Genomic DNA, 26,399 nt, shown 5'->3' with positions numbered 1-26,399 from the left:
CCATTAATTCCATATATCAAAATTCCAGCTTCACCATAATCCCCATGGCTTTAAAGGCACATAGGCACCGAATAATACAGAAAGAATTCCAGGTCAGGATAAGGACAGACACATGAGACTGACTGATACAGCTGTGGAAGGGGGGTGAACCAACCCCTACAGGACCCTCCAGGGTATAAAGCCGTGTGGATTTCAAGAAAAATCACCCCTCCACAGGCAACTTTTCCTCTCAGTCTCATCCTCTCTTTCTCCTCTTCATGCATTTCATTAATTCCAGAGCCTGTTTGAATAACCCCAGAGGTGGTTGCTGTAAAAAAAAACTGGAGATGAAAACAAACACTGTGATGGGAAGAAAATAAACAGAGGCTAAATAAACCCTTCATTTCACACTGTAGCCTGGATCTGATCATCCATTATGCTGGATCTCTTACTATTGGAGATCCACATTAGACTGGAGCTTTGATGTGGCTGCTGTAAGGACAACATTCATCAATAGAGCACCATACAGTGAGAAGGAAGAAGACAGAAATTGAAGAGGTTTATTACAGGCACTGCGACAACAGCAGCCTCATCTCCTCTGTCCTTTGTAGTGTTTCTGTTAGTTGGCCCTCTTATCCCTCTTGCCCCTCTGGTTCCCTGCTTTCATGAAAGCTGGTACTTCACTTCAAAAACTTTTCTTCACTGAAGGCCAGCTTTGTTATGACAGTGAAATGATGGTCAGTATTTTTTGAATTTGGCTCACTAGGGGAAGGATGAATGCAATTACACCATCTGGCTATTAAAAAGTATCTATTCAAATTCATATATGTATGTGTACATACTCACACACATAAAATTAGTTTTCAAATAATTTTTTTTTTTGGGGGGGGGGGCATAAAGTTATTAAATAACTTTGAAAATCTTTTATTTTTACTTCTTTAAATTAAAAATATACACATAATTGTAGCAAAACTACTTCACTATCATTAATATTAATATTTGAAAATTTCAAAACTTTTAACTTTTAACTCATGTGTCAGTGAAAATAGTTACACATGATAATAAAAAAAAAAAAAAAAAAAACAGGAAATTATCTCATAGAGAGACGCCCCGCAAACCTTCATGACTGTGTGTCAATGTCAGCAAGTCTCTTAAAAATAATTTACCATTTTTAAGGCAAGTCAGTGATTGTAAAATGTCATGTGGTACAACAGTTGTAAACACACATCATACACATACCAAAAATAAATAAATAAATAAAAACACTACTAACATTTTTTGAAATAATACATTTAGGAAAAATTATAATTATGAGAGCAAACATCAACCAAAGGAAAACAAAACAAAACAAAAACAAAAACACCACTTACTGTGATGTAAACCTGATCGATTTGGCTGGAAGCAATGTTTTTATGCAACAATCTAAAGTACTCGCAGTTTCTCTCATTCTCACTTGCTCCCTCTCTCACTCGCAGTGAAACTGAGATGAAAGCTTGTGTGCTCATGAAAGTCTTCCCCTCTGCTCGCGGTTCTGCTCAGGCGTAGAAACAAAGGCTCTGCCACAAATAACTCCATCACAGCAAAAGGCTGAAACACTGAGTCAGGCGCTTCACAGATGCTGGCTTCTGTTTCAGCAGCCCAAAAGGAGGGCAGAATAAGGATGCGAGATTTGATTGACAGAACTGGGACATTTTAATTGGTTTTAATTTTGTCACCACCCATAGTCTCCACAAATGCAACATAAATAACGATGAAGATTTTGTGTTAATGTGTTATAGAGTCTTTCTTATACAGCAGTTTTGTTTCAGATAAATGCAATTGTTAAGAATGTGTTTCTGCTGAAAAGTGCGGTGCATCGTCATTATTGTTAACGAAACCTATATAAAAAAAATGTTCATTACAATAAAGCTAAAATTAAAAATATATAACAGCTGAAATAAAATAAAACAAATAGTAGATAGCTGAAATAATAAGCTGAAACTGAAATTAAACCAAAAAAAAATGAATAAACTTTTTATAAATATTTTTTAGAAAGCAAAAAAGACAAAAACTGTTCACGGTGTGTTCCCTTCTCTCTGCTGTGTGTGTTCACTTGGATGGGTTAAATGCAGAGCACCAATTCTGAGTATGGGTTACCATACTTGGCAAAATGTCATGACTTTCACATTTTATAAAAACAAAACATATGTAAAAAGTTAATATGTAAAAAGTTCATTAAAAGGTTCATTAGTCTATTATTATTATTATTATTATTATTATTATTATTATTATTATTATTATTATTATATCGTATTATTATATGCTTTGGTGACAAATGTCTTGTGGAGAATAACAAAAATTGTCACTATTGTCAGGAAATGTGACTTTGGATAATTCAGCTTTGCTACCTTTTCAAGTGCTGAAAGACAAAGAAAAATATGACTGAAGCAAAGGATCACATCATTAGCATTGTCCTAATGGACTCCTCTCACGCTGAGGAACAAACATGATGCTTTCAGAGACACAGAGCTCTAATGCTCTCTTCAAATATGCAGCACACATAAGGGGAAGTGAATTACACCAGTCTTTCTTTAAAAGACCATAATGACCCTTATGGTGAAAGATTTCTCCTTAAATGGCACAAAACTTTATGAGCTAATGGAACATGAGCCACAAGATGCTACAAGATTCACAAGAGCCACATCATTATCATCGGCATATTTTCCTTCAACAGCAACTACCAGCATGGACAATTTTTACAGCTGTTGCAAGAATTCAAACTTCTTGTTGTCTAAGAAACCTCAGAAATGTAAGGGAGAATAGCAACCTTTGCTTTAGTTTCCAGAGCTCTAGGAAGCTAATAATAACTGCAAATTATTTCCAGCACAATATCAGTTTGCAGAAAAACATCACAAAACCAATTCATTACGCTTCAAAATGCCTGAGAGTATTATTATTAGAATTATCATTATCGCGCTATGAATGCAGGTGCTTCTATTATCTGGATATGAGAAACAAAGATTCATTGGTGCATACGAATGCCATTTAGAGACGGCGCTTAACAAGCTTACAAAGGCACTGAAACTCCTGCCGAATAATAATATCCATTAAAACCTCTTTGTTTTTACTAAATGGACCATAGTGCCAGCATATTCCACTCAGGTTTTTGAGTAAGTGCTACCATTTATGTTTTGCATATCTCATGGCAGGAGAACCTGAACCAGGAAGGATCCACTTTTAGCCCCACTGGTGTTGTCTGATATTAACATGCTTAAGTTTGCTTGTATTAAAGCACATTTCAGATATATATACTGTATATAGTTTTCAAAAGTTTAGGCTCAGTAATATTGTATTTTTATATTTTGGAAATAAATTATTACCTTTATTTAGCACGGAAGCATTAGATAGATTGCGTTACAGTGAAGACATTATTCATAAGATTTCTAATTTCAAACAAATTCTACTTTTCTGAAATCTCCATTCATCAAAATATTCTGAAAAAAGTAGCACTGTTCCAACAGAAATATTACGTTTCTGGACTCTTTAAAGCCTGACATGTTAAAAAAAGAAAAGTTTATTTTATATGTATATAAAATTTACCAGTTTATTGACCCTTTAGACAAGAATATAGATAGACAGATGCTGATTATTATACGGGCTTCAGGCTGAAATTCTGCTTGTAAACCAATTCAACTATAAATCAATTAGATTTGTATAACAGTATAATGGACAACTCGCATAAAATGCTTATAAATATCACTTGTCACTTGTCACAAATATCTCCCAACAGTAACATGATATTTTTCACCAAAGTTTTGATCATGTTGATAATTTACAGGCATTAGAAATGTGTGTATCAGTTATGATATGGCAGGCTTTATAGGGTTAATCACCAAATCAGAATATTAGATTATTTCTGTCTGATCATGTGACACTGAAGACTTGAGTATAGCTGCTGGAAATTCAGCTTTGCATCACAGGAATAAATTACACTTCAAAATATATTCAATTAGAAAACGGTTATTTTACAATTAAATACTATTTCACATTAAACCTACCTCAAACGTTTGAACTGTACTTTATGCTATAATTTACCACTCCTGTTTCAGTGCAGCTGCCTCATGGGGTCTATCCCAGACTTAAGCCCCCTTCAGGTATTTTTATGAGAGAGCTGTCTTTATGGGGCTGTGCACCGAGTCATGCTGATGCATGATGATAGGGTCAAAATGATGGACAGAAATGGAGGGAAATTGCCCTCATCCATGACACATAGAAGAAGCAGAACAATTACTCTGATCCTCTTCACTTTAAGTGCTTTGACTGGCTGAACCCTCCAACTCTCTCCTGACTGCAACAGTTGACATGTATCAGAGACTCAAGTGGTAAATCATACAAGTTTCTTCTACATGGTACGGGCCTTCACACATGGTTACGCCGCTCTGCTTTCACACACTCTGCTGAACATGAACAAGAAGAGGATGTTATATCACTGGCTGTGAGAGGAAAGACGCTTTTTGAGAAGAGAGAGGAGCCAAGTCCTATGAGGATATTGAGTGTTTTCTTGTTAGATACTAAGAGATTGTTAGCGGTGGCCATGATTATAGTGAGCTAATTCTCATCTGCCAGGTTTCACATGAACAGATTATGGATGAGGGGGATGCGATCCAAAGATCCTGGTGTTCATTCCTTCATTGCTGAGGAAAAACACCACAAAAAGGAAAATGGATTTTTTTTTTTTTTTATTTTAAATAGATATTTATATTTAATAGTACTAGATAAATTTAATTTTTTTAAATTTTGATTTTGATTCGAGTTAAACCCAAGAATGAAAATCATCAAAAATGAAGGGGACTTTTTTCCTCAGAAGAACAGTAAAGACTATTTTTAGCTGAATTCATAAAATGCTCATATATAAAATGCCCGATAAAAGTGGGTGACTACCGTAACTTTGAGATGCAGAAAGAGTTCTATTAGGCAAGACCCAGTTAATCCCTGTGACTCCTGATGATATATTGAGGTCTTATGAAGTGAAACTATCAGTTTGTGCATGAAATATTATTTACAGCATTATTACCTGCAATATAATAAACAGCATTTTTTTGTAAACAATTCCTTTAAGCCCATTGTTTGAGAATTTAATGATTTATTAAGAATACATTATTTAAATGGATGAGTCTTAATATCTTTTGGAATTTGCCTCTCAAGTACATTTTTGTCGCTTAAAGGATGTCTTAATATTTTTCAGGAAAACAAGAAAAAATAATGATTGGTAAAACCTCCTAAAAAAGTCTCCTTTATCTGCCTATTTCCTCCATTTTAAAAGCATGCATGCTCTGTGAAACTAAAGGATACTTACAAATAAATGATGTCTCTAATAGCAGAAAGGTTTTGAAAAACATTCACCTACACAGAAGTCAGGATCATACACATAGCAATCCAGACAGTCATCAAAGCTTTTTCTGAGGTATACTGTGTATGCTTTGTGCTGGATAATTGAAGGTTTGAGCTCCAGGCGACTACAGCCACGATGCCCCTCTTACAAAGGACTCATATGCCATCTAAAAGTCTTTATATATGACACTGCAATCAGAGGCCCAGACTGAGCCGGTCTAACAGCCCTTCCTCTTCTGTTTGCTCAGAAGTGCTCAGGTGTCTTTCAGGTGTTTTTCTTCTCTCTGTCCTTTCAAAGCTGAGAGGCCACTTTAGTACTTTACACACACTCATGGTTCCTCTGTAAAGCCAGCGTGTGTGTGTGTGTGTGTGTGTGTGTGTGTGTGTGTGTGTGTGTGTGTGTGTGTGTGTGTGTAAGTGTAATCTACTCTTGATCACGTAGCACTCTTGTTCAGAAAATGGGGCATATCTTTAAAGGCCAGAGATCAAACTGAGGTGTATCACTTAATTCTGTGCAACAATGTTCCCAGATTTACCACTTTATCAGGTGATCAAACATTTTATGCCCTGAAACAGTCACCTTTAGCTAAGTTACACACAAAGAAGTTATTATTGCAACCTGCCTTCAATCTATTTTCTTTTTTTTCTTTTTCTTTTTTACCAGTAAGAAACTCAACTGTTTCATAATGATATGAATACAGCATAAAAAGTGTAGCCTTTGCAAACAAGCATAGTCTGTAGTCTAAAATCAGACATAAATAAAATAAAATAAATTTGTTGTTTATTTTTATACATATATAATAAATTAAATAATTAAAAAAGAAAAAAGAAAAGAAAAGATAAAGTGTGAAAAGACTTAAAAAATAATTCTTCAAATTAATTCTAAAATTAACACACTACCGGTCAAAAGTCTATGAATATTAATTTTTAACTGTTTTGAAAGAAGACTCTTACGTTCTGAAATGAAAAGTATTTTTTGCATAAAATACAGTAAAAAAAAAAAAAAAAAAAAAAAAACCTAATATTTGGATTCATGATTCTTTGATTAATAGAATGTTTAAAACAACAGCATTTATTTGAAAGAGAAAACTTTTGTAAATCTGTCTGTATCTTTGTTTTTTTCTGTTTCTGTGTATCATGGTTTTTAACATTAATGATAATAATAATCATCATCATCATAAACATAATAATCATAATAAATTCCGATTTTAAATATATTTAAATAGAAAACGTTATTTTAAATAGCAATAATATTTTACAATATTACTATTTTTGCAAATTTTTTGATCAAATAAGCTCTGGTCCTCTAATTTGGCCACATTAAGGCTTTTTTTTTTTTTTTTCATTGGCAGGGAGAAAAAAATGTGGTTACAAAAATACCTTTTAGAAATGTGTATCTCCAAAATTATGGAAGTCCATTTCCGCCACTGACTAAAAAAAAAAAAATTAAAAAGGTAATTGCAATTTTCTTCCTATTCTGGCTTTTTCCTCGCAATTGCGAGATTCAAACTCGCAACTGTGTGTTATCATGACAGAATTGTAAGATATAAACAATTTATATCACGGATTTCTGAGAAAAAAAGTGATAATTTTTGTGAAAAAAGACCGAAATTGAGATATAAAAGGTTGCAATACCCCTATTCTTTTATTCAGTAGCAGAAACAGGCTTCCATACTAAAATAGCAGGTTATGATATGAGAGGATTTACTGAATAAAGGTTAGGGATTGGTTGGCAGCAGCTGGTGGTCCGGCTCTTCAACATGGAACAAATTGCACTGCACTCACACTTTGTCTCTGTGTGCTTACAATGTCACAACCGCACAATCCCTCAGTGGCCTGGCTTTCTGACACCACCTGAGGGAACTGCTTCTTTCTGCTCCTTGACATCCCTCAATCTCAGGGGTTAATTCTCCTTCATCGACATTTCTCCCTCTGTCAGTCCCTCTATCTTCTCTCTCATTGTTTACCGCAGTCAAGGGGCCGGGGCTTCACAGTTTCAAAGCCCAGCTCTGACTTACAGGCAGTTGGAACTGTGAGTGAGTCATTATCCTCCATTATTGCTCTGCTTTTATCTGACAGAATGCTCCTCAATGCTGCATAATGAGCAGAGATGGAATCACAGAAAAGGGGAGAAGTATCACGTCAGCCACACAGGTGCTATGAAAACCCAAACTTCTCCATCTCTCACCAACTGTATTCTCTCTCCCTGAGAAATGTGACAGTTTCTGATTAAAAATTTGAGAAAGAGAGAGGGCAAAAAAAATTGTAACTCAAATAATGAGCTTGTCACTACATTGACATCCTGTAATCTTCAAATACGGACCTTTCAAAATTTTAATGAAGAAACTTTGATTTGTTCAGAAAAATCAGGAAAAGAATGCAAGTGTCTACAATTAGTGTCTGCTGGATTCTGCTGCATTTATTTCAGTAAAGTGAATTTTGAATGTATTATTTGAACGCAATAAATAAGTGAGTGACGTGACATACAGCCAAGGTTGGTGACCTATACTCAGAATTCGTGCTCTGCATTTAACCCATCCAAAGTGCACACACACAGCAGTGAACACACACACACCGTGAACACATACTCAGAGCAGTGGGCAGCCATTTATGCTGCGGCGCCCTGGGGAGCAGTTTCCAAAGTGCACACACACAGCAGTGAACACACAAAAAAAGTGAAAAACATTTACAAAACTAAAAAAATAAGATAAAACAGTTAAATAAAATAGTTGTATCAAACATACAACAAACAAAACAGCACTTAAACATTATAGAACTGAATAAACTAAAACAAAACTTGTTAGTTTATTGCTTTTAGGCACAGCATTGCTTTTAGAAAAAATATTTGTAATAATTACCTTAGTCTGTATAAATTCAAGTAGGATTTCATAGCCCAATATTTACATTTCTGCAGGACATGTGTCTGTCTGAACTTGATTTTCATTCATCATCATTGACGCTGATTGCACAAGTACGCAACCACACAGCATTCATCATTTCTTAATCACTGCCTGTTGTCTCTTTAAAACAATACATGCTTGCATGTCAGGCACAATCAACCTGTTAAACAGTCATTCTGTCATCTTTCACTCTATTGTGCCCATAGGCAGCTCACAAGCAGACAGACACTCAGGAGAGAAAAAGATCAGTGGAACAAAGCACAAACACTTGGAAACACTTCCATCATCACTAGACAATCATTACAATAGATTTGCTTCCATCAATTATGTTGGCTAAAAAGCTGTGAGGGTCCAGACAAATGACCAATAACTCCATGTTTGCTGACATCAGCTAGGATTATGCCCTCTTCTGCTCTATAGTCACTCTTTCGTTTATATTCCACTGCTGTTATCTACCCTTTTCTTTCTCTGTTTATTTCTTCCATACTGCTCTCTCCATTCATTTTTCCTCTCTCTCTCTCTGCTCTCTAGCCTCTCTGAAATTGGTCCCTCTGGCCATTTTGATCTTTCCTGGCCAATTAGTTTGCTGTGATGTGCTTTTCATCCAAAGGTTTATTTTCAGGAGGCCATGGGTTGACTAGACTGAAAGAACAGCCCCTCCAGTAGAGCGCTCCGTTTCTCTGTGTCACTCACCCTATGTTCTTTCTCTCACTCCGCCTGCTGCCAAACACACACACACACACACACACACACACACACACACACACACACACACACACACACACACACACACACACACACACACACACACACACACACACACACACAATCTTCATTCCAAAACACAGTGACAGTGTGTCCTACAGCTGAGAAACACTAGCCCTATTGAGACAGTAATTGTTATACATGGAGATGTGAGGTACTGTAACTTCTGCACTGACACATTCTAGTCTGCTGTACAAATTGGAAACATTGGTTTTCTTTCCCACCACCAAAGGAGAAAATTTACATATATGTATATATGTGTGTGTAATAATAAAAATACAAATAATGAAAAAAAATTAATTAAATGGTAACTTTTCTTACATAAACTTTACGTATAATGCATTATAAAAGGAGTCTTGATGCATTAATTATGCCTTGTAATGCATCTTGTAATGCATTGTACAATCTCATGAATAAATGTAACCAGAGTTAATACATTATTACACTTATCAATTCATTGTTACACTATGCATTTAATATTTGGTTATAATTATGACAAAATATAATGTATTTCAATGCACATTAATAATAATAATGCATTATATCCTTTAACAACACATTTTACATAAACTCTTTTAGTAAAGTGTTACCAAAAAACTAAACAAAACAAGCAAAAAAAAACTTTTCAACTGTATATTTTGAAAGAATCATAAAAAGATTTTGTAGGAATTCTAATCAGGCACTGAATAGAGTAGTTCTTTCATATGAATTATATGTGGGCTTCACACAAATTGTTTATGACACCATCATTGTTTTGTAAATACTTCATTTATAAAAAACAGAATTTGACTGTAGAATATGGTTCTGTATATAGCCTGTATTTAGCTGCCCATTTGTATGTACCCGTCTATGAATAAAACTGATGCAACTCCCTCGTCTCCTCATGAATCAGCTGGCACCTGAATGCATAAGTTTAATCATGTAGAAGCTGTGGAGATGCCCTCTTACAGATTTCACTCTGAGAAACAATTTCCATCCGAACATTGAAAACTGAGAGAAACGTGAACAGGTTTTTTTGAACAGAAATTTTTCATCACTTTAAATATGTTTTACAAATCACAGCGATGCCGACAGGCATAAAGTAAGGATTGTGTCAATCAGTGGCCTTATCTCAAGCTGGCATGAACAAAAAGCATGTGTGGATGGAAAAAACAAAAAGGCCGATGTGTTGTGATGGAAAGCCCGGCCGTCAGAGGCATTTACGCTTTGATGAGAAGGCATCTGTTCTCCTGATGGTGGTTGGGATGCGCTCTGTGCTTGTGTGTGTGTGTGTGTGTGTGTGTGTGTGTGTGTGTGTGTGTGTGTGTGTGTTTGTGTGTCGACAATGACTATAAGCTCAGTATGCCTCTGAGTTTAGCAGTCTAAGCCACACAAATGACCCACAATACGGCAACAGACCCACAGGGGAAATAAAACAGCGAGACAATCGGATTTCAGCACTGAGGCACTTGAGCTAAGGAAATGGAGGGGGAAAAGATCATTTAGGCAGCCTTGCGTTCCTTTTCTCATGTGCCCTGTACTGAACTGATGGCCACTTGTATTAAAGAAAGTCTCTCCGTGATAATTAAATGTAATGGCTGAATAACGATTCTGAGGATGGGGAATATGGCCCATATGGAGCACTGAGAAAACCTAATGTGCTTTTACACATAGCACTGTTATGCCTCATGGTAAAGATAAACCAAAGGATATATACCTTTAGTGCTCAACCTTTGGTTGGTGAGCAATGTGACACTCTGTATTGACTGTTGTGGCTCAAAGTTTAATTTTATGATTTGATGTGAAAAATAATCATTCAGTTTTATTAACTGGATCAAATGATTCACTAAAAATAATTGTTCACAAATCAGACATTGCTGCTTTTCTCATGAACAAAATTAATTTTTCAAGAGTTTGGGGTCAGTAAATCTCTTACGCTTACCAAGGCTGCATTTATTTGGCCAAAAATACAAAATCTAAAATTTTGTAAAATATTTAAAATGACCATTTAAAGCTTTTTATTTTAATATATTTTAAAGTGCAGTTTATTCCTGTGATGCAATGCTGAGTTTTCAGCAGCCAGTCTTCTTTCTCCAATTTTGCTGCTCAAGAAACATATTATTTTATTATTATCAGTGAAAACATTTGTGCTACTTTTGTGCTACATTTGTGATTCAGGATTCTTTGATCAATAGAAAGCTCTTAAATTTATTTGGAATTGTAACATTATACATGTCTTACTGTCACTTGTAACCTGTACAACAAATAATTATATGAAGCATGGATATTTTACATGTCTAAAGCATATAAAGTGAATACATTAGTCTTAATCGCCTTTTTACATAAACCAAGAAAAACCTTAAAAGGGTCATATGATGCGATTTCAATTTTTCCTTTCTCTATGGAGTGTTACAAGCTCTTGGTGCATAAAGAAGATCTGTAAAGTTGCAAAGACTAAAGTCTCAAATCCAAAGAGATATTCTTTATAAAAGTTAAGACTTGTCCATGCCCTCCTAAATCGCCTTAAAAAGCGAAACTACTTTGTTGGGCCTTCCAAAAGAGGACGCTATCCGCATCATCATGCCTAAAGCTGATCCATGCTGGTCGCTGAGGAAAACTTCGCTCTGTGGATCGCTGGATCGCCTTTCACTGAGGACGAAGCGGAGTCCAGCCTGGGGTCGTCACATGTGTCCCTCGTTGAATCCGCAGGCCATTCTTCACTCAAGCCCGCAGTGTCTGACACATTTTATGGAGGACTGTTTCCTGAACCTGCAGAGTAGCCTACAATGGGTCTGTGTTCAAAGGCTGTTCTATAAAGTGGGGCAGTTCCAACTTTGCAAGGACAGTCTGGCGCTTTTGACTCACAGCCTGTAAGTACATGTTTTATATTTAAAGAATTTGCCACTGATGATTCAAACATGAGTTTTGAGCAGTGTAGAGTAGTGCTTGTTGTTTGTCATTTCTTCGATCACAAATGCAGACATGGTTTTATGTTTACATGGCACGATACGCAACGCAACGCGTAAAAACACAGAATAAGTCATTATAATCAGTAATTTTGTCCACACTGGATGCAACAAATGCCTCAATGGGATTTATTGGTTTTGTCTGGTTGTGCCGGGAGATGCCATCACAGTATAGTAAGGGGCGTAATATTTCCCTGACACGCTTGAGGTATTTGGCCAATTACAACGCACTGGATAGCTGGCCAATTAGTGTACACCTCGCTTTTCAGAACGACGAGCTTTGTAAAAATCGATGTGTTTCAGAAAGGCGGGGCGAGAAGAAACAATAATATACATTATGTGGAAAATAATGTGTTTTTTAACCTTAAACCGCATAAACACATTACATTACACCAAATACACAACATTATGTTCTTTTTAGCAACATCATATGACCCCTTTAATTTCCCTCCTTCCTTCAAGTGTTTGGTTCACGCATACTCGTATAGCAGCTCATCAGTTCTTAGTCCCAAGTCCAAACTGTTTTCTCAGTTCAGTCTACTCAATTTACATTTAAAGAATTCTGCAACTACAGTCTCAAATTCTTCCATAGCAACAGACAGATGGATTGGAGACAGAACTGATCTGAACATGAATCTCTGAGCAGCCTTGAATATGATGTGTCAGAAAAATCAGTCCTCTTTCTAAACATTTCACCATCAAACTGACATGACTGCAATTCCAAGTGGTTCAGACTGAAATCATGTGGTGCATTGACTGGAAGCAGATAGCCTGACTAGTACAGTTTTTTTAAATCCTGTCTAGTATCTTATCTGGTCACCACCTGCTGTCCAGCACCTATTGCTTCCTTGAGATGCCCTCTGAAAAAAATTATAACGGTTCATGACTTTCCTTAGGTTCAAAAGCATAAGAAAATTTCTCATCCTGAATGTTTGTGTGTTTGTGTGTGTGTGTGTGTGTGTGTGTGTGTGTGTGTGTGTGTGTGTGTGTGTGTGTGTGTGTGTGTGTGTGTGTGTGTGTGTGTGTGTGTGTGATGTGTTTGAGAGTTACAGTGAGTACCTGCACTCTTGGCTCTTATTTCATTAGTTATTTCATGCATACATGAGCATCTGTTTGATTAGAATTACAAAGACTATATCTGTACTAACATAACACTAAAAAAATATTCAGGGAGACTATATCTTTTAAGTATAAATGTACAGTTAATATCATAAATATGTCAGAAACACAGTGAGAGTGAATAATCTCAATCACAGTAACAAAACGCATCAAACAGATATTCACACTAATTACAAATATATATATATATATATATATATATGATATATATGTGTTGAAAACTTTGAAATGAACAGCACCACAAATTAAATAAATAGTGAGCTATAAAAATATAATTTATTTACATTTCCATAACCACTTCACTAGAATAAGACTTTCTAAGCCTGCATAAGATGAAGTGATCAGAGTAAAACAAACTGATTCACTAGAGTGAATCAGACTTTCCAAGCCTACATAAGAGAAAGAGAACTAAGTAAAAAAAACTGATTCACTAGAATGAATCAGACTTTCTAAGCCTACATAAGAGAAAGAGAACCGAGTAAAAAAAAAACGGATTCACTAGACTACAACTTTCCAACACTACATATGACATATGGATAGTCAGGAATGTTTCAGATGATTCACTAATGAATCTGACTTTCCAAGGCTTCATAAAAGAGAGAGGACAAAGTTAAATGAACCAATTCCCTAGAACGATTAAAACTTTTTAACCGTACATGACATATGGAGAGAGGGGAGCATTCAGGTTGAACTGATTCACTAAAAACAATCTGACTTTGTAGTCAGTAAAGGAGAGAGGGCTTGGTACAAAAAACTATTTAAAGAGTGGAATAAACCACTTCACTAGAATAAATCTTTCCAGGGTTACAAATGACCAAATGACATATGATAGAGAGGACAGAGACAAACCGATTCACTAGATGGAATCAGACATTTCAATACATGAGTCGAAGACAAGATGTCCCAGTTTGATGTCTGCACCAAAATAAATGTACAAAAGTGGTTTTATAGACATTAAATGCAAATAAAGTATCAACTTTAATGTTTCGAATAACTTTTGTGAAAATTTTAATTGAAAATGTGTTAAATAATGTTTCATCGTCATTCAGCATAACGGATATATTTATGTAAAAATGAGCATACTTAAAATATACAAAAGAAAAAGTAATTTTAAATGAATAAAAACAAATGGGTAAAACCTAGCAGTTTAAAGGATAGTAAAGATTGGAAAAGAATTAAAATTATAATTAACTAGTTTAATATTTTTGCTCAAAAAAAAAAAAACTTAAACATGACACATTCCACTGTATGGGAAAAAAAAACTTAATTTAAAGCTGTATTAAACTTAGATTTGATTCTTGAAAACCCCTTTTCATATTTGACCAACATACATACGGTGTGTGAATACAGTAATAAAGCAGCAATGCAGTGCTTGGTCACTATCCATAACCTACTCGCTAAAAAAATGTAGTTCAGGTAGTAGCGTCGTTACATTTAGCGAGTTACTCCACAACACTGACACGGATCTGTTCACATACGTGGGAGGGAGTGGAGGAGTCACAGCAAGGAATCACTCTCTCACTGAGGTGCAGGTGGAAACAAAGTCTTTTTAGTGATTCATGCGAAGTCAGTTCTGAGCGTCTCAGCCTCACCTCCCCTCTAGTGGATACACGCTGTCAGTCTCCCATTGCTATGCAGGCTGGAAGCCCTCAAGAAGGCCCGAGGCAGGTGCTAAAGTGATATGTAAGTGTATTTGTAAGGGAGTGAGTGTGTGTGCGTCAGAGACAGAAAGACTGGACTTGTCTGTTCTGATTTGGCTGTCTGTCAAAAAGCAAGATATTTAGCTCTTTTTTCCCCCTTCAAGAGATGAATATTAAATCTAGTGTTGACTCGCTGAAAGTGGTTTTCCCTGCAGACTTCACACCTCCTCTGCCCCTCGCTACAGAGAAACGAAACATCCGGCCTATATTCGAATTTTTGGCAAAGAGGAAATCGGTTATGTATGGGTCATTTGGAAACATCTGTGGCCACAATCATTACTTTCCTTCCTTCTTCACGCCTCCGCTACACCAACAAACGTTAGCGCAAAGCTTTCACTCATCTGAATTACCATGGTAACAGAGCCCACTGCGAAAACTGACAAACAACAGCGAGCTGGTTGAAGATCTGTCTCGATATTTCATAACAACCACAGAGTGAGCCAAGTGTGTGTGAGTCAGAGATGGGCCTGACGATGGAAGCATCTGTCATAACTCTTGTAGCTGCATTGGGAACGGTATGTGCTTGTATTCAAAGGTGTAAAAAGTTCTGCGAAATTATACTTAATGAAAGGATGTAAGGGAAATGTGTTGGAAAATTTCAACTCAATTAATAGTCAAAGTACACAGCCAAAATTTACCTGAGTAAAAATAAATAAATAAATAAAAAAGTTTCAATATGAACTTGTACTGAAGCATTTAAACGTAAAAAGCTTTATACAAATTTATAGAACACTGTAACATTTTTAGAAGAGCATAACACTTCAAAAAACAATGTAATTAATTTTTTTTCCCTATAAAGCCACCAAAATGTCCTAAAAGGTTGAAAACCCCTGCTATAGATAAAGCTTTTACTTAAAAATAAATTAAAAAGTATATGCAATGACATATAATCACTCAAGTACTAAATACTCCTGTACAGTCAGTCTGTACTAGGGTCAATATGCAGGTGAAGTGTTCATAGCAACACCGGGTGACATCTATATGGGTGACATGACGTAGCCCCTGTGGACAGAATGGAGTGGATGGCAATGAAGGCTGGAGCACAACACATGGGGACAGACGAGAATTCTGATGCAATGAATCTCTGAGGGCTTTTGTTCATGCCATAAACAACATCTGCTCTTTTCTTTGCACCCACTGCACGTATAAACGAATCTCTGAGCTGACTTAGTGTGTGACTGCTTCAGAGGAAACTTTAGGTGCATAGGAAAGGTGAATGGAAAAATCTCTCCCATTACTGTAAGTGCATTTGATTGTTTCTGAAAGCACTGTGGTTATGGATACCCTAAAATTGTCTCAGAATATAAAAATTTAGTGGATGTTACCTGAAAGAAGTAAGGATAAGAGCAGAGACAACATTGCTGCGTTGCTTTGTCTCCATTTCCATTCCTACTCCTGGTTTCTTCTGTGTCTTGTGGTGGCGAATCATTTCTTTACCCCAAAGTACAGGAAACCTTTGACTTACTGGCCCCCTGATGCATGAAATCTCCTTGTCAGGCTCGGCTGGTCATGGTAATTGGTCTCAATAGGCCAGGGGACAAGATAAACAGAGAGACGCCATTAAGACTTCACTTCCTGTTGGCATGCAGACCAATCTAGACGGCACAGATGCACTTACTCGTTTCTGCCCACTGCCAAGCAATTTGCCTTTTTTTTTTTTTTTTACCTCCACAGCTGTCTGAAAGAGCACTAGGCTTAAAGAAATTGAGGATTATTGAGTGGATACTTTAGAAAAAGCCAATTGTACTAATCCTATGGATTAGTCATGTTTTCCCTTTTCTTTTTTTTTCCTGCAAAGAGACATCTTGTGCCACGTTTAATTTCTCAGAAAAGTGGTCAATGTAATGCTATTGTTGCACTGAATTTGTTGTGTTTCTTGACTGTTCAGCCATGACTTCAGATGCAAGGAATTAAAAAAGCCCATTCATTTCTTTGTGCAGCTTTCACTTTGAACTCCTCTGAATATTTAAATGTTTTATTGAATAAAGCACAGATAGTATAAATATACTATGTTTTGTTTCTCAAGTGAAAATATGAAACAAACCAAGCAAAGATGCAATGGAAAAATAACATATTGACTAAAATATCATCATTAATCTAAGTCTAAACTCTCAACAGCCCCTCAAGGGAAAAGGCTTCTTCTTTATTAAACATGAGGCTGGATAACAAATATATACAGTATAAATGCATGTGTAATTTTTTATGAATTTCGAATTTCAGTTGGCTCTGAAAATGTATGATAAATGTCCCACATTAGAGACAATTCATCCAAGATCAAATTGCAGCCTATTTTAATGTTTAGATTGTTACTCTCACATATTTCACTGTTAAAGAAGTAGTTTACCAAAGAATGACAATTCTTTCAATATTTACTCAACCTACTATGCCCAAATCTCTATTCTGATATTTCTGAATGTGTTCTATACAATGGCAATACACGGTGAACAAAAGCTCTAATAGCACCATTTTAAAAGCTTATATGATTCATGTACTATATTTCAAATCTTCCAAAGTCATACCATGAAATTTAAGTTATTCACTCTCAAAACACTTTGCAGCTCTGAAATCAAATATGTTGCAGCTTTGAAGTTATAATGCTGGTTTATGTTACTGACGTCCAGTCTGCACCTTATTTGTCATATTTGGTTTAAGAGCTCAAATCATTCATGTTCTGTGTTGCATGAATGATTTGAGAGTAAACTACGACTTAAACTTCAGTCTGTTCCTCACAAAAAAAAAAAAAAAACATCATATGGCTTCAGAAGACTTGAAATAAAGTGCATGATTAGATATTAGAAGTTTGACAGCCAGTGGTATAGCATAAACTATATAATCACAGGGGGGAAAACTGTGCAAGTTTGCAAAGATATCATGGTGAATGAATGACAAAATGTTCATTTTTGGGTGAACAATTTCTTTAAAGAGTATAAAAAAATGCCTCTAAACTGTTGCAGTGCAAGAGCTGGGTTTGCAGAGTGAGACTCCTGTAGCACTGACAGCACTTACTGAGAGAAAGAAGAATGGTCACTTATCTGCAGAAACCTGTGCACAGGCAAAGCTAACAGGCTTAGGAGATAGAGCCCAGCCTCAGCTGTGTAATTGCCTAATCCATTTCTCCTCAGGAAACCCTGGTGTAAAAAGTTCTGCTGAAGCACCAGGTAACATCATCTTGACCCATTTCTGCCTTTATCAGCTGCTAGTTTTGGTCTGGTGGTAGGAAGCTGAATGGCACTCCACCCAGTGCATCTGTTAGGAAGCTTGCTCCTCCTACAGCAGGAGGTCCAAGACATTTTGAGGTCATACAGTGACAGTGAGGTATGCTGACAAACGACCACCACTGGTGAAGATCCTTTAGTTTAGAGTGGGGCATCACAAACGAGATAGAGAGAATGCTTATCAAGAGGTCTTAACCACAAAAGTAAAGAAGAATAGGTGTGATTCTACCAAGAATCTCATCAACACTATCTACAGTATCAATTCCAAGCTCCTTTGCTCAGGATATATCTATGGTGGCTCGCTTTTATCAAAAGGGCTGGGCAGCATGTAATCCCATTAAAACAAAGACCTGGCACAAAACGAACAGGGTAAAATTATCTAAAAGGAGGTCATTTGTCAATGTAGTACCTGCACCTCAGAGGTGACCCTTGTCTCATTCTCATTTCTAATCCAATCAATAGGCCTCCTAGTGGTTATCGTCTGCTCTGAATTTATAGAAACTTTTTGGAAGGTGAAACTTCACGTGCATGGACTGTAAATGCTGAAGTGATTTTTAACCAGTGAATATTAACCTAAAGCCCAGCAAAGAATAATACGTAATGCTACTGTAAGAAAAATCTGGGCCAAGGCCATGATCTAAAGTGTTCTGTCAGTAAGAGATATATTATCCCAAGTCATTTATGTTGAAGTAACTTTAATTAGCTTAAGTAGGGTATTCTGTTGCCATCCATTCAGAGAGTGACTCCAACAGAGGACCTATAAAATAGCACATGACAAGACGTCATAGTCGCAATTAGTTCCTGGCCTCTGTCATTGACTGCTTCAACAATAAATGTATTTAACAAGGGGATATTTCATCAGCCATGACTGCAAATGACCCAATAAAAAACAGCCTATATTAGCATATGACTAGATAACAGACAATAAGCACCCAATGATCAAAACTAACAAAAGCAAAGCAATACGTTTGCATCAATAAAATTACGTTAACTCACTCTGTCACAATTTAATTTTTTCTTTTGTAATGAAAAATTTGATTTGCAGTAAAGGCTTTTAAGCATCAAAAAAGCACCAAGAGCATTATAAAAGTAGTTCAGATATGTCAAAGAAGTCATACAAGAGCTTCATGTTATGTTAGTTTTGTGGCTGAATTCATGAAGACTTGAGTACCCAGAACAGAACCGACAGAGAGCTGCCAAACCATTGGTCTTTATTTTTAAGTCTCAGTGTGACTGAGTGTCCTCCTTCCTCTTATTTCTTCAGATAATGCCCCAGCTCAATGTTATTAATGCTCAATTTCACCCAATTATAAGGCTCCTCAGCACTGGAAGCCGGCCAGTGAGGGAAATATGGATGAGAAGAGAGAGTAAGAGACGCAGCCCTGTATGCGGTCACTTAATGTGTGAAGGATGGGCAAACCTGTGATTACTCCCCAACACTTGCAAACAGACATGTCAACATCTGCGCAACACACATGTACACACAGCTAAACATGCTTTATATTGTTTATCTTCTGTCCAATTTGTACAAACGTAAGGAGACGAGTAACACATTAATCCCTCTCCTGTGAGTCCCTTGGAGCCCCTGCTACATCATAACATCTCACTGACAAGTACATAATAGCACATCTCAGGGCCATAGTGTCTATGTGAGTATTTTTATAATGGACGCCTGCTTGTATAGAACCCCCTTCACATGCTTCACAAACTTTGGCACTTTTTTAATAATAAATTGCATAATTGCATCAATTTTTCACATTAGTGCAGTGTTCAAATATAGGCCTCTTTTAAATCACAGTATTACAGAGGTAGATGTCTTTGTACTGCCAAATGTATATTCAGCTTCTTCAAGTAAGAGAGTGAAAAGGACAAGGAACCTCTAATGATCCTATTTTACATCCAAGTATATTTAGATAAATGTCATATCATGGCAAAAAGCAAGCTAAGAGCCTTTTTACAAAATAGATGCATTTTATCATTCACCCAGAATATTGAAACAATGCTCTGGAAAGGAGGGGACAAATCAATACTCTCTCTCTCTGAGGAATGGTCTGTGAGCGGCAGAGGGAAAATTCCATGATACGGTGAGCTGAGTCTAAGAACCTGAGGCCCTATAAACTGAATTCATTTGTCTTTACCAGCACAGCCACACACACGAACACTGGATGGTCAGTTCACAGCTCACCTCCACTGAGCCTACAATCTGCCATCTGTGCAAAACACCTGCACCGGGAATCAGTCTCAATTCCCTACTCAGCCTCGCCGTGACCCCAAGCTTTCATTTTCAGGGTTAAGTATAGTCCATTTTGGGCTTCTTAATGATAGTAACCAAGTCAATTTCCAGAGTCTTTGAATTTGTCAGCTTGTTGCTTTTTAATTATCCGGATGATTTTAAATAGCATGAAATGGTGCTACGATATATTTCAAAGAATACCAAGGTACCGTCATGGCTATTTTCAGCACTTTAGGTGATTAATGTTGTGTTATTGGTGTTTTCATAAAATTTCATTACAGAGATGTTCACAAGCTGCACGAACAGGTGTTTATCTTCGTCATTGCTAGCAAGCGACAGGATCCATTTGCTGGTTTGGTTTTAAGAGACTGTCCATAAATATCCACTTTACCCAGCAAAGTTTTTGTTATAGTTTTTTTTTTTTTTTTTTTTTTAATTTTTATTTTTATTGTTTTTGTTTTGTGATGTAATAATCTAATCAAATGAGCTTGTGATTTAGCTCTGTGTCCGAATTAAACTTCAGACCGAATCACAAATCGAACTGAAGGAAAAATACAGAAAATAGTGTATTTTGTATTTGTACACTTAAGCTCTGTTTTAACTGCGTAGTATCTGTAGCACATGTAGCACTAGCCAGTTCATAGACCTTAAACGCTGGTGTGAATAGTATATATTGAATAGTATTTCAATATTTTTTTTTATTATTTTATGAGGGTATTTTTTTATTTGTTTGAGTTGATGATTTATTTGTCTAGTTGTTTAAAGGTCCCATTGAATTTTATAAGGTGTTTCTTTTATAAGGTGTTTGAACACAGTTGTGTGTTCAGCCTATAATGGTAAAAATCTATAATCCCAAAAAATCATAAACTGTCTCTCCACACGAGCAGTTCCAGACTATGACGTCATACTCGGGGAAAGTCCTGTCCATTAGCATATACACAGCCCTGAGTGAAAAGCAGCGGTCTGCCATTTATGTTTTCTTGCTGTAGCTGCTGGAGGTACAATGTCTATGCCAAAGAGCCATTAAAAGTGTCGTGTGTTGGGATGCACCAACAAACATAGTTGTCTCCATAGACAGCTGAGGACACAGTGGTTATGTTTCCCGGAAAAAAGGAAAAGTCCTATACTTTGTGCTAACATTTTATGCTGGACTGCCTCACAAACGAGGGTCAGTTCAGTGCTGGAGTTGTTTGCTTCTGAAAGAGAGATTGATAGCAATGCTTTGTGCGTAAACGTCCAGACTCCAGACAAAGTAAGCATCATGCGTCATATTTTGTTTTCCAAAAGAGCTTCTTGGCTCTCTGTAAGGCTAATGTTGCTAAAGTTACCATTGTCTCTGCCTTTTTTCACTTATGCTGCCTTCACGTGCTACCAGAATGATCGTGAATAGGAATATGGTAGCTAAAAATTGCGTTTGGAAGCAATGTGAGGATCAGTAACACGGTCGCCACCAGTTAAACAGTAACACCGGTGGTATGCCCGCGAGCATGAGCTCTTGATGCTCCGCACTCTTCTGAGAAGGGAGGCGGAAGCACCAGTTCATTTACATTTAAAGGGGACTTACACATAAACAGCGTGTTTTGGCTCGTACCCTAAAAGTAGCAATTTCAACAAGCTATAAAAAAAAAAATATCTGTGGGGTATTTTGAGATACAACTTCACATACACACTCTGGGGACATCAGAGAACAATTGAATTTTTTGAGATACAACTTCACATACACACTCTGGGGACATCAGAGAACAATTGAACAATTGAATTAAATGTTTAATACTACTACTACTACACTTGCTGTTATGTATTTTCAGAGAACAATTGAACAATTGAATTAAATGTTTAATACTACTACTACTACTACTACTACTAATAATAATAATAATAGATGAGCTATTCTCCTCCATTGATTTCCCTTCAAACGGAATGGCATTTTATTTGATTTCCTTTAAAAAGTAGTGGCATTTCATGATAAAAGTTTCAGCTTTTTCCCCCATTCATCTTAAACCTTTAGTTAGTAATATTCGCCATCAAATCTGTATTTCTCTCTTTGCCTTTTTTATCGGTCTCTCGTTCTCTCTCTCTTCACCCTAAAATAAACGAGCAGTACACACTGATGCTCCAGATAGTAGTTTGTGTCTGAACCTGATAAGGTGCCTTGAGACTGTGTGTTCTCCATGTACAGGTGTATGGTCTTCCCTGTTTTTCCTTTTCCCACCCCTCCTCTTTATCTCTGTCTCTGCTCACAGGCTGCTTGGGCCAGATAAACCCCGATCTGAGTGGAACATGAAGAATGTGTGTCCAGTTCTGCAGAAAGACCTTATGTATATACAAACTATGCACCATTTACCGTCTGTTCCACCGATTTCAAAAAACAACTATTTGATAAGATCACTTGCTTTGAAAACCAAGTAACACACAATCTGTATTTATGATTAAAGGTATATTCTGAGTTAAGTACAAGTTAACCTCAGTCTGCAGCACTTATAATGTTGATATAGCACTTTTTTTTCGTCTCTTATTTTCCACTTCTCTTAAGTGAGGCAATCCAGAAAACAATAAAATACTCTCTGTTTAGTTGTCAAAAAATTAAAATAAAATAAAATAAAAGATATTTTACAAAATTGTTTGCATGAAAAATAACAGAAACATTCAAGTGCTTTTATTAAATTATAGTCTTCACATTTCACATTTTAAATTCTCCCAAAACTTAACTATCATTAAATATATCATTGTACTGTTTGTTTTTCTTTGGCGATACTATGCCACAAATAGTTGAATGATCTTGTAATGAACCTGAAAATTATTAAATTATCCCATTTAAATTACAAAAATTGCACTGTCCATCCAGCTGAACAGCTTTGCATACCAAAAAAAAAAAAAAAAAATCTTTTCATGATGTTCTTTCATTGCAGTGTTTTAACAGCTTGAGTTCTGCTGTGCCAGTCATATATCCACAGTCCATGTTAGTGCACACAACACCATTTGTACCAGATCTTTCTAACCTTGAGCTTGACAACATAGCAATGAACGGAAAATACACCTACATATCGGGCATAACAAGTGTCCAAATGCCACTTAATGTCAGTTTGTAAACACTCACAAGGCAGAAAGCAACTAGGCTAGGAATGCAGAGAAAGACAGAAGACATTTCTGCTAAAGTACAGTATGTTTGTGTGTGTGTACCCTTGTTACACACTTAGCACTTTTTACATCTTTCAATTGAAAAGATTTCACAAGACAAAATCTTCAGATCACCTCTGAGACCTCAGGGCCTTTTATTTATTCATCTTCATGCACTTTTGTTGAGTGCACTTGTAGTTTATGTGCATATCATTGTGTCATTATTCATAATAATGTCTTTACAAGAGATATATCAAGTAAACTGACAACAAAACAACGAAAGCTTGGTTTTGGGTATGTGTGTGTGTGTGGTCGCAGGCTGAACTCACTGATGTGTGGAAACATTGCTCTGTTCCAAAGCTTTGCTCCAGTGATCCCAACAGTGGTATGTCATGTGAACCCAGCGTCAAAGAGCAGAAAATCGAGGGAAAGAGAGAAGAGAGAGTGGGAGAGGATTGTCCATTGATGTGTGGGGATGTCTATAATCTCTTAAATGCTGCCAGGCTTTTATTGTTTCTAAACCTCATGAGTAAATACCACTGGCCTTTTTCTATTTCAATCGTAACCTTGACTGCTGTCAGGTCAGCACAGCATGATTCTCTTAGTGGACACAGCCTCACAGCAGTACGTGGTTGAAACTTAGGGCACAGAGAACGCTTCACCTGTCTCATTTATCTCAAAAACACTCCTGCACATAGTAAACGAGCCATTTTCTTCATTTTGCAACAAAATAAAAGCTTCATATAACAAGTACAGTTTCGGCCTTTTCAGAGAGTCAATTCAACACTGCACCAGTGCTGAACACTAAAATACTGATTTTTTATCATTCCTTTTTTTTTATCAATTTAAAAAAGGCAGCAAAATTACAAATGAAGATAAAGGCTACTTCACTTCTATGGCATGGCGGGCCAAATATTTCATCATTGGACAACTTTTGGACATCTCATGTCTACATCATTTCTGTGATTTCTATAATAAAAAAATCTAAACAACTAATCACATGATCACAACTATTAGCAAAGAGCCTTTGAGGGTGTCAATGAGTAATGCATTTTTCAAATCCAAGGTACTTAACAGAGCTCTTCAGCGCTGCCTCCGTTTGAATGAGCTCATTGTACACAGCCACCCACTGCTCATGAGGACTGATGACATGGTGTAGAACTTGGTTACTAGAGCAATTGCATATGGTTTGATAGGTGGCTGTAAAATACACCTAAAGGCTAGGTTTGCATGCTAATAAAAATAAATAAAAAATATATGTTGAGTGGGATGAGAAAAGCTCACAGATAAAGTCATAAGAATATCACACATTTGACAATGAAGCATGCAGTTCTGTGGTTTGGAGGGCGAGATTGATGCCTGCCAGAATCTCTGGCCACATGATGCTCAGTTTATAATTAGCGTACTTATACTGCCACCGTGTGGTCACATGCCATATAATCAACTGTGAATCTTGCTGTACATCTGCGAGTGCAATTTTAATTTGTGAGAGGCTGATCCGAGGCGAGTTACACAATGGCGAGTTAGTGTAAGTTGACAAGACACTAAAGAGGAGGAAAGTCTGTTGGTTTGCTTCTGGCCTTTTCATGAGGTAAATTGGATGTCTGACTGACCTTATCAATGGACTCTGGCCCCAAACCTCCTAACTGCTAGCATTTACAGCTCAAAGGTTAATGGAAGGAGCTGGAGCCAGACTGAATGTTATGGATGGAGCTCTCAGCTTCCTGCCAGCTCAGACATCAGACAACAAGCACGTCCTGATGTCTCCAGCTCAGAGGAATTGCAAACTCACTTAAATGAGACTTAATGAGACTCGTGAATGGATATTTATCTTCGGATTAGCAACAATACATGTATTGCATGAATAAGCTGTACTGTACAAATGGCATTTTGCATGATAAATAGGCTAGCTTTTAGAGCAGATGGTAATCTGTCAAAAGAGTTTGTCTGAGTTTTGCAGATTACAAACGCTATTAATATATTTTTGAGTTTGAATCCTTGATTTGATTTCGTATTTAAATTATAAAAAACAAATTCCCTTTTCATTGCAGTTTAACGATATAGTTGCTGTAAGGAAACAGTACTTCACTTGAAGAGGGATGAATCAAGAAATGGTTTAAATATTTCTCAAAATGATGAAGTGTCTTTCGGTATATATATAAAGAGCACCAGGTGCAGTCCCAAAATCAGATCATTTTATTTAAAGTTAAGATATACTATTTCAAGTCTTCTTTTTATAACACACACATCCAATCTCCAAACCACTTGTCCTATATAAGGTTGCATGGATGCACGGAATCACCCCAGATGGAAGGCCAGTAAATTAATATTTGAACTTGTAATTAAATTAATTATGCTATCATGTATGATATTCCTGCATTGCATTATGCTGCCAACGAGGGCACCAGTCACACTGGGAAAAAAAGAAACATCGCCATCTGCTGGTCTAGTGTCACACCAGCATCTACCTTGAACACGTCAAAAGATATTATGCACATAGGTTACAAGTAATACATAAAATCTAATTTTACAGTAGTGCACAGTATATATCTTAAACAAATTTGTACATACAAAATTCATATGAATGTTTTTGTATATACAACTTTATATGTACAAGTATATGTTTCTGTAACGCTCAACTGTTAAACTCTTAGCATTGTCAGAATATCAGCAGTTTCTCATTACAGATGATCATAAGCTGAGCTTGTCCTCATTTGACAAATATGAAGATTTGTGTAAGGAGGACAGGTAAGTAAGTTGACAAATGGATGAAGGAAAAAGATTTAGCTTAAATAAATTAAGAAAAATTAATTGACAAATGGGAACAGAGAAGTGGCGTAAAGAAAATAAATGAGCAAATATACTAAAAGTATGAAAAATTAAGGAATAAAATCAGATTCAAATTATATTATTATATGAATTTTTAAATTATTTGCTATTCCATTTTTTTAACATCCTGTTCTTGTTTGTCTCAAAGCTGCATGTAGGCCTATTAATGTATGTACGAAAAGTTTTTAATTTTTTTTGTATTTTTTTTTTTTTTGATATTGTTTTTG

Source organism: Cyprinus carpio, chromosome B14 (assembly GCF_018340385.1).
Source record: "Cyprinus carpio isolate SPL01 chromosome B14, ASM1834038v1, whole genome shotgun sequence".
In the NCBI taxonomy this organism is placed as follows: Eukaryota; Metazoa; Chordata; class Actinopteri; order Cypriniformes; family Cyprinidae; genus Cyprinus; species Cyprinus carpio.
The sequence above is the reverse complement of the archived record's forward strand: the minus strand, read 5'-3'. Positions refer to the sequence as shown.